Below are 9,708 nucleotides of genomic sequence, written 5' to 3' on the forward strand. Positions count from 1 at the left end.
ATACTCCGTTTTCTCATCACAGTAAAATTTCATTTACCGCCATTGTCACTCTTTCTATTACTTTGCTTTTGGTATTTTGATAAAATTTAATAAGTTTGATAAATTTTATTTGGTCAATACCATGTTTTACAATGCCAACATTCACAGCCTTTATTTAAAAATTTCTTAATGCAAAGTATGCATCTTCAAACCTCGATATCTTTGTAAAAAAAAAGTCGTCGATTTTTTTTAATCTTCTCTTACTCCTGGTAATATCTACTACGCTACGAACTCAGAATGCCTTAATTTTGAGACACCCTGTAGTGATTGTAAAAAAAAATTACAGTAGACATTGGAGATTTAAGATAACTTTAAACATTTTTTTAATACTCCGTTTTCTCATCACACTAAAATTTCTTTTACCGCCTTTGTCACTCTTTCTAATACTTTGCTTTTGGTATTTTGATAAAATTTAATAAGTTTGATAAATTTTATTTGGTCAATTTTGGTCATGTTTTACAATGCCAACATTCACAGCCTTTATTTAAAAATTTCTCCTGCAAGTTCAGACATCTCCACAGCACCAGCAAAGTCTGGCGCGAAATCGTCCTTTTATCCCCACATTTAAATTTAGATTGGCCGGGCCTGATTTGCGGCTGAAGCCGTAGAGGTCGCTGTATTAGTGCTGAAACAGAAAGCGACTAGCGGCCCAATCCTGGACTAAGCCAGGGTGATTTGTCGCATAATTTGAACGTTGGCTTTGTAATGCCCAAACTGAACACCACTAAATTGCAACAATCTCCAAAAGCTTTGAATAATGCAAGAGGCGACAGGACGACCGATGGTGAAGACACCCCGCGATATCGATACTTTCATTTTGTGCGGTTTTATTACGAGGACTGTATGTGTTTACTGGCATCCAACGGATGGAAACTAATATATTTGGAGGATAAGGCAGGATTCGACGAGCGGTTACGCTCGCTGCGGTGGCGATGCACTCAAGTGCTACGAAAATTGCGCGAGCATAGAGGATTTCAAAAGCTTAGGAAAATTTTTGAATTAAATAAATGAATGCAGCAAAAAGTTCATTTGCAAAGCAAATTTTCACGCTTTTCTGCACTCAAAATCGCCATAACAATCGCAAAAATGATCACTTAAAGTATCCACTTTTATACACTTCCATGATACAAAAATTATGCAGTTTAAAATGCCTAATTAAAAAAGGGGTATTATTTAAAAGACTTACATCACAATAATAAGAAAAATTTAAGTGTCTCCTTTATGATTATAGTAAATTACTGAAAGCCTGAAATTATTTTATTACATGATTGCAGCATGCAAATTTTATCCCGGCGCATCCACCATTTTAAACCCTTAAAATATGTTCATTATTTTTATAAACTCGAATTAAAAATAATTAAAATGTTGCATAAATTTAAAAATTACCAAGTTACAATATACTTACCATATCGTCAGAGTCGGGGACAAGGGCGGGAGGTAAACGACAGGCCCAAACCTCCAAATTCACCTAAAAAAACAGAATTAATTCAGCGATAAATATATATATAACTAAATCTAAACATGTACCCTGATTCCCTTATCAATAACCGTCAAAATCAAGTCCCTTATCATTAATGATCTAAAGTGTCGACGAAAATTGTATCGACAGAAAATGTCATTCCTAATAAAATATTTCCGCATCCTTTCACGATATTTCGGCCCCTTTTAGTTTTTCGTACTCGTGACATTATCTGACAAGCTTCAAATAAAACTATACAAAGGTGTTTTAAACACTTTCTGTACGTTTCAAAATTCCGCGTGAAAAGCTACATTTTTCGCAAACTTTTCCATACGTTTATTTAACCATGCGTATTCTGACAGAAAATGTAACTATTGTGATGTAGATTGTTGAATATTGCAAACAATCCGATATTCGCATTATTTCTTTTTGTTCTGAGTTTTAATTTTGAATGAGAGTGCGATACAATGCATGCAAAACTTTCTCATTAGAGTCGATTGAGCTTGTTAGTAGTATTTTTTCAAGACCATTTTCATAAATATTTTACGTTTCTATCACATCTAACAGCGGCGATTTCTCCGAAGAAATCTTGTCTACACTTTCTCCATTGCGGTAGGATTTAACTAAATAAGATGACAAGTAAGTGACGTAAAATCCAACAGCCGGCTAGTCCAGCAAATGAAAGATTTCAAAATTGCACTGGCAGATACTCTTAACTGTAGTGCGTCCACATTAACCAATTTACTCTGAATTTGATTATTTTTTATTAATGATTTAAAATAATTCAATCTCTGTTTTTTTAAGTGTTTATTTAAATTTAGAGTGTGTTGTGAACGGACCACAATTTTTAACACGCCAAGCGAGGTGTCAAATGTCAAATAACTTTCAATACGAATGTTTGTTCACAATAAAATTTTCATAGATGCCAAATTATAAAAAAACATCCGTTATTTATAAATGGCAGACGCAGAATATGTAGAATTTTTAAGCTGTTAAAATATCTATTTTCTTTGTCTGAATTGCTGGTAGAAAACATTCTTCTGAAGTGGTTTTGTTACTTTTGCGTTACGAAAACAAGAGGGAAAAAATGAGCTAATTTTGGGTTTGTTTTTTTTTCTGTAAAAAGCGTTGTAAAACTGGGTCACAAAAATTTTGTGTAAAAGTCTTTGTTTGCATTTTCCATGTTCCGTGATTCGTTTGCAAGTTATTTGTTAACTGTCAGTCTCAACAAGGTTAGCGTTTTAGTGAGCATTTCGTCGTGCTCGTCGATTTTCCAGAAGAAAGCTCTCTACGTACATAATCCTCGCAATTTTCTCGATGCAAATCGGAATTAAATTTCATCCAACATGCATAGATTCATGAGAGAAATATTCGGGTTGCGTCCCAAAACTAGAAACAAATTTGTTATTGAAATCCAGGCGAACATAGTCCGCTGTTGTCTGAAGGTGGGAGCGTCAGTTGCAGTCCTCCGATAATGAGCGAGATCAGCCCAAGAGCGGCCGTAAGAAGGGCGGCGGCGGCGGCGGCCTATTGATCCACCCTCCAGCCGCCCCTCGCCCATCGAACAGCTGTTTGACTACCCCATCACTTTATTAACTATTTACTCTGCTTACTCTACAGTCTAACAGCACCTCCACAACGCCGATACATAATCTCGTAACTCATCCCGCCCATCTGCCCCATTTACTCTTTACCAGCCTAATTACTTCCATAGCCGACTCGCCATCGCGCAAATTAGAACACGTAATTATGTTTCATAAGACCCAGCTGAAATTTAAAGTAAATACCGCCGGAGACAATTTCTTCGCTGATGCCGGATGGAAGACTTGTTTAAATTACCAACAATGATTTTTAAACACACTTAATTAAGCAGGGAGCGAAAACTCCGCACGGACGCGGAAAAAACCCAGATAAATGAAAGAATTCTTTTTCGCTTTTTGACTAAATTCGAATCAATTCGACGCAGAATGATTAAATTTAACGTCAACTAGTTTTCAAGGTGGACGTTCGAAAGTCGAATTAAAAAACATGGAAGGTCAGCAGAAGGAATGTGATAAAGCGCCTGTCACACGGGTGATTCTTCGGCCAATTTAAAAGCAAACCGTTAGCGAAAATGTTTAACTTTGAGATAAATTCACTTCTCAAAACATTCAGCTTAAATCATTTGTCAGGAAAATCCCATTTTATCCCAAAGTTTTTTCAAAGTCTAAACATTTGTTCTAGTTTCTTTAGTTTCCCTGCCTAAAACATTCATGGTAATTAACCAAAACACTTTCAGAAAAATAACAAAAACAGTTTGAGGCTTTAGTATTGATTTTTTGTTTATAAAAAAAAATTATTCAAATTTTTAATATTCTTATTCACAAACTGTATGTTTTTATTTATCAAAATTAAATATTAATATAACCATCACTCTCAAATTTCAGAGACACAAACTTATGTTAGACAGTTGAACAGACAACAGACTAAAATATTATCCAAGAATGTATACGGAAATCCACCCTATTTTTTATAACTGTCTATCCCTGATCCACTTACATGCAAAAAAAATTCAACATTGTAATTTAGATTATAAATCGGGTAAGCCAAATATTACATTACGAATGAGATGAATGATGAGTATCGAAATGAGTACTACCGAATGTATATCGCAATGTACAACATACCCCACAACAATTATTATCGTATAACTTTGTTTCTTAAGTATACTATAGCAAATCGAGTAGCAAATGGTCTACAAACATTTCACATAAATAAACTAAATTTAAACTTTAAGAAGATTTCAACTCTAGTTTGGAATGATTATTGATTTTTGCACTGCTTGTGTTAATTTTTGTAGAGAACCATCTCGTTTACCACAATACTTTAGAGCGAATCAATCAATGTTTCATTCTCGGAAAGACAACACAAAAAAATTAAGTTAAAGTTCAAATTTTACATGTAGAAGCATACGTTATACGATAATTGTTGTGAGATGCATATTTTATGTCATTCTGTTTCAAAAAAAAATTCCAAAAAATTGATTTTACATTTCATTGCAAAAATCACAATCCGACAAGTGTATAGTTGCAGAATTAAAATTTTGGCAGTTTTGTCATTTTCATAATGTAAACTCTAAAACAACCTTTACATTAATAACCCCATTTTTTACTCTTGTCATGTTTATGTCATTTTGACTAAAGGTAGTTGACAGTGAAATTTTTAAAGTGACAGAAAAATACTGCCCGAAATTTTAATTCCGCAACTGTACTCACCGGCTCTGATACAGTAAATACTCACTTCCCGGACTCAAAATGGTGTAGGGCAGCTTAATTTAACGCACAGTATAAATAAATAAAAAATACAACTTTATTTTAATTCATATAACAAAAAAAAACAAAGATTCGAGAAAATGCATTCATAGGAAACATTTATTTATTACAAAAAAAAAAACAAACCTACAAAGTGATTCAGAAAAGCTGTGTCTGTTGGTAAAAGATTTGAAAGTATTTTTGTTAATAATTTAAACCACTGCAAGCTGATATGATTTTGCTTGACAAATACTTGTACAACCCCTCAAGATTGTTGAATTGTTGTTAATCAAAAGCGTACTCGCGTACTCCAATGGTAACCCTTAAAAATTAGCGTCAGGACTGCCAACAGATTCATTCATTGTGGATTACTTTGTAGATTTGAAACTAGACAAGTTCTTTTGAAGTACTAATTAGTTTCACTTAATAAATATTTGCATTTTCTTCTTGCGGGTAGTTTTGAGGTTTATAACAAAAGCTAACTTAGGTTTTGAATCTTGATGTTAAGTACAAATTATTAGAAATGCATTACAACATCTAGAAATACAATACAACTTTGCCAGAAGTTCAGAAAATTTATATTTTCATATTTCAAATATAATACGATTCCTGGGACACAATATACGAGTATGAGAAGATTTAACTTCACGTATACCAAAAGATAAAATAATATAGCAAAATAAAATAAAACAAAAATTTTAAATAAGAAGTTTCTGATACAAAAAATATAATATATGCAAACATCAAAAATCTTCTTTTAAAAATGCGTAAAATTAAACAAAGTCTAAGGATAAAATAAACATTTTTGAAGTTTTATTCGTATCTAAACTTACTACACAAAACAATAACGTCAAGTGTGATTTATTTGCTGAGATTTTGTCGTGTTCGGTTTATCCACCCGAGATTTCCAAGTTCGATTTATTCGGTTTAGATACATGTTATCTACAGAAACTTAATGATATTTTAATTTTTCTCTGCAGCCATTACCAACTATCTAAAAACGAGAACTTTCTTTGATATTATCACAATAATTAAATGATGTCTACTAAGTAAACTTAAACAATGAACAATGTTCCATTATGTAGTGCTTGATAAATGAAGATATTGAATTGAGATTGCTTATTTTGCTTTAGAGGACGTTAATTGCTACAACAATATCAACATAATTGGTTTGGTCTATCACTAGTAGAAACTGTTAGTTTGACGAGCATCAGATTGAATTCAGAAACGGGTAAAAAGTTTCTCATATCTACGCGTATTTAATGTAATTTTCTAATGTTAATGCTTGTGATAGAATAACGTAATAATTAAAAAAAAAAGCAAAAAAGTAAAATTTGTATACTTGGTGAAAAAATGGCGAGATGGCGAATAGGGTGAATTCACTTCAGCAATGAAACTGTTATAAAGCTATAACGTCTTCAACCACTCCGTATAACAATTTAAATCCATCAATCATTTTAATTTGTTTGTTGGTGTGTTATTGAGTGCTGACGTCGAAAAACCTCGTCATAAATCTTAAATGAGCGTCAACATAAATTCGAAAAGTTTTAATTGGCCCACCTATAATGAATTATGAAGGTTTTTTTCGTTTGATAAAACAAGACAATGTTAGTCTTATTGGAAATTCCGGCCCCCACTTCGTGTTAAAATTTTATCCAGCCCTCAGGTTTCAATCTATCTTTCTAGAAAAGTAATGGCACACGATGTATTTGTCTAGCCTTCCGGGCAAGTCAGTAAAACACAAGTTTAATCTTGATCTTGGCCTTATAAATCATGAAATAATTTTCTTATTTAATCATTCCTCCACAGCCCAACAATTTAAAATCGCATACTGATGGATGGGACCGATCCATCACAACAAATTTAATAATTCCGTATCATCGAAACAAAGCGGCCCTGTAAAAGTGTTGTTTTATCGGCGTTCGGCCGGTTTTAAATGGGACTTTTGTGAATTTGAGCAGCATTTAAAGTTTAAGCTCATGCATGAGACATTCATTGCTAATATAACATACGGACCTGTTTTAACAATAGATCTTCAATTTGGAAACGCCGCAAACTTTAGGTAATTAGCAGAACTAAAATCAAACTTTGCATTTTGATAAATCTGGCCCTTTCTGCAGCAGGAGCAAATCAACGCCCCGACCAAGAGCCACGCATTTACCACTCTCGCAGATTTATTGCAGGAATAAACTACGTGACCCTACTTAAAATAGCTTATATCCAATTTATATAATGTGCCAACACTTGTATAGAGATTAAAAGACCTTGAAGGATAAATAATCCTTTTAACTTTAATAATAACGAAATGTAACTATTACCTTATTGTTAACATCGCTCCCCATCATGCCACTTGAAACAATCCGCGCTAAAACGAGCTTTTTGCAAAAAATATCAAACTCGCTGGCATTCAATTTCTGATTGTTGGACGACCAGCTTTGTTGCAGCTCAGTCAAAAGACGGAGAGATTTATTGACGTAATTATACCGCAACGAAAATGAAAGATTCAACTTTCAAATAAAACTAGATAAAAGTTGTAATTGGAAATAGATCCAAAACTCATTTAGACCAGGATTAATTATTCTTTGAACGGTATTCGAATCAAATATTTCATTACCTGTCTGGACTTTATAATGGTTTGTGCAAATTTTATTCAAACGTCACTTCACAATTATTTTCTAATCCGTTATTCAACGAGAGAAGATATTAATACTGTTTTCGCAGGTGCAGCTGCCGTTTTTTCAATACATGTTAATCAGAGTGTGAAGCTGAAAAATTATTCAAACTTATATATCACAAAAACACAGCACTTTATTACATGATCGGCAGTTTACATAGCTAGCAGATTAATTTACACCTCTGTATAAAGACTTGAAATGATACAAGTTTAATATTTGAAACTTAGATATTGATGTAAAATACACGTGTTATTAGTGTAACATCTTACTCATTATGGGAAAAGATTTAAGGTGCGTGTATTAGAAGTCAATCTTTACAAAAATAATTGAAATACAAAGTAAGGTTTCAGTTAGTACATTTTAAAATTTTTCTCTACAAACGCCTTTAAACAAAAGATATTTTCCAGACTCAAGTCTGTGTATATAAAATCAACAAAAGTTATGTAGAATTTAAATATCAGTTCAACATATTTTATTACTTCATTTTTATAAATACCTAAAAAATAAAGCTTCAAAAATAAAAGAGTAATTACTGACATTTTCAAATAATAGTTATTTATTCGACGAGTTTGAGTGTAAATCAGACGCTTTATTTCACGAGTGGATTTTTAAACCACGACTGTCAACGAGTGGTTTATTATCTACGAGGTGGAATAAATGAACCGATTTACTCGAAGACGAGTTGAATACAACATTTTATTCTTCGAATTAGACTCAATAAGACTCAAAACAATCTGATGTTTCGTAATGAGAAATGCCAAACAGTTGTCAAAAGTTCGTTACACAGGAGAAAAACCGTAAATTTTGACAGTGTCGAAGAATAAAATTATTTCTTGTGGTCTTGTGGTCTCAAACAGATTACCTCTTTGGGGATAGTTGTGGCGAAAATACATCTTCCCCCCTGTGGTTCAAGGGATTAAAATTTTGACCAGTGGCGAAATTACATGTGGCCCTTCAATCCCTCCATTAAAAAACATTTTACAAACTTATCTGTCCGATTACTCTTATTTTTGAGTTACATAATAGTATATCAAAAAAACAAGTTTCATAAGACCAGTCTTGAGGCACGAATTCAAGTTTAAATCTTGAGGCAAGAATTCAAGTTTAAAAAACGAGTGGTGCAGCCACGAATTATTTAAAAAAATAAGTGCTTCAAGTCTTATAAAACGAGTTTTTTATATCATTTTTTGTAATTTGCTCTTTAATTTTAAATAATTAATTAGTCGCCAAAATGGGGGCGAATTACAAAAATAAATGATTTTAGAAAAATTTATAGACACAAAAATATATTACGGTGAAATTAAATTATATACAGACGATGCTATTCTTTAAAAAATTAGGTAACTTTCATACTTCCGTCAATTTTTTATTCAATCTTTAGAGCTGACTAAACAGATGTAATACATAAGAAATAATAAACAAAATAAACGTTTTCAAGCATTTTTTAATTGTAAACTGCCCCACCCTCAACTGCCAGTTTTTAAGATCTCACTTTAGTCTTTTTTTTAACCACAAGACATAATATTTTGATAACTACTTTTTAATAATTACAAAATTATAGACACTGTTTAATTATAGAAATAATTTTCTCTTTTAATTATCATATCACTTATAAGTAATTACAAGATTGGTTTTTAACTGTCTTGATTTCCAAAATTTCACAGTGATAACAAAATATTTTTGACTGATATTGAATACTGCATTTGTAAAAATATAAATTTAAAAGTTTTTTTTTAAGTATTGGTACTTACATAAGGTCTTAATAGGTCTTTTATTATTAAAAAAAGTTAAAAAAATTATTTACAACCCTTGTTAAACAACTTGACTTCCAGACTGTTTTGCTTTGTAATTCCATTGTCGTTTATAAGATGTTTAGTCCTTTGACTTCTAGAAAATTTAAAAATATTGACCACTACGAATATGTTATAAAAAATTGATGAACCAAAAATATCTGTTTACACATTTTCAAAAATTTTATCAAAATTATAAATTATTTTTTGGCCTCCTGACATGTAAATGTCAAATTAACGTACAATTGACACCTATTGAAAGACTGTATTTACAGTCGCCTGAGCATTTTACGCACAGACGAGTGTAAAGTGACAGTTTTACCGCACGGCCAAAATTATCTTCATAGACTTTTATAAAAAAAAAACTGTTTGTAAGATGATAACATTTTTAATAAAACGCTCTACACACAACCTTTCAATCTTAGAACTCTTTTTTCTTCACACCACTTTATAAT

The 9,708-nt window shown here is 32.0% G+C and overlaps 1 protein-coding gene across 5 annotated transcripts in view; it reads right to left on the reverse strand.

Moving 5' to 3' along the window:
• The window catches only part of LOC123006935 (tolloid-like protein 2), a 61,205-nt gene extending 54,278 nt beyond the window's left edge, over positions 1 to 6,927 (reverse strand). For all 5 annotated transcript variants that reach the window (XM_044401880.1, XM_044401879.1, XM_044401883.1 and 2 more), the window contains exons 1-2: positions 6,805 to 6,927; positions 1,445 to 1,507 (exon numbers count right to left, since the gene is read on the reverse strand). The gene's annotated coding sequence lies outside the window, so the exon portion shown is untranslated. The remainder of the gene's footprint in view (positions 1 to 1,444; positions 1,508 to 6,804) is intronic.
• Positions 6,928 to 9,708: the final 2,781 nt, after the last annotated feature.

Source organism: Tribolium madens, unplaced genomic scaffold (assembly GCF_015345945.1).
Source record: "Tribolium madens isolate multiple individuals breed KSU strain unplaced genomic scaffold, Tmad_KSU_1.1 Scaffold_3;HRSCAF=73;Tcas5.2_LG2, whole genome shotgun sequence".
In the NCBI taxonomy this organism is placed as follows: domain Eukaryota; kingdom Metazoa; phylum Arthropoda; class Insecta; order Coleoptera; family Tenebrionidae; genus Tribolium; species Tribolium madens.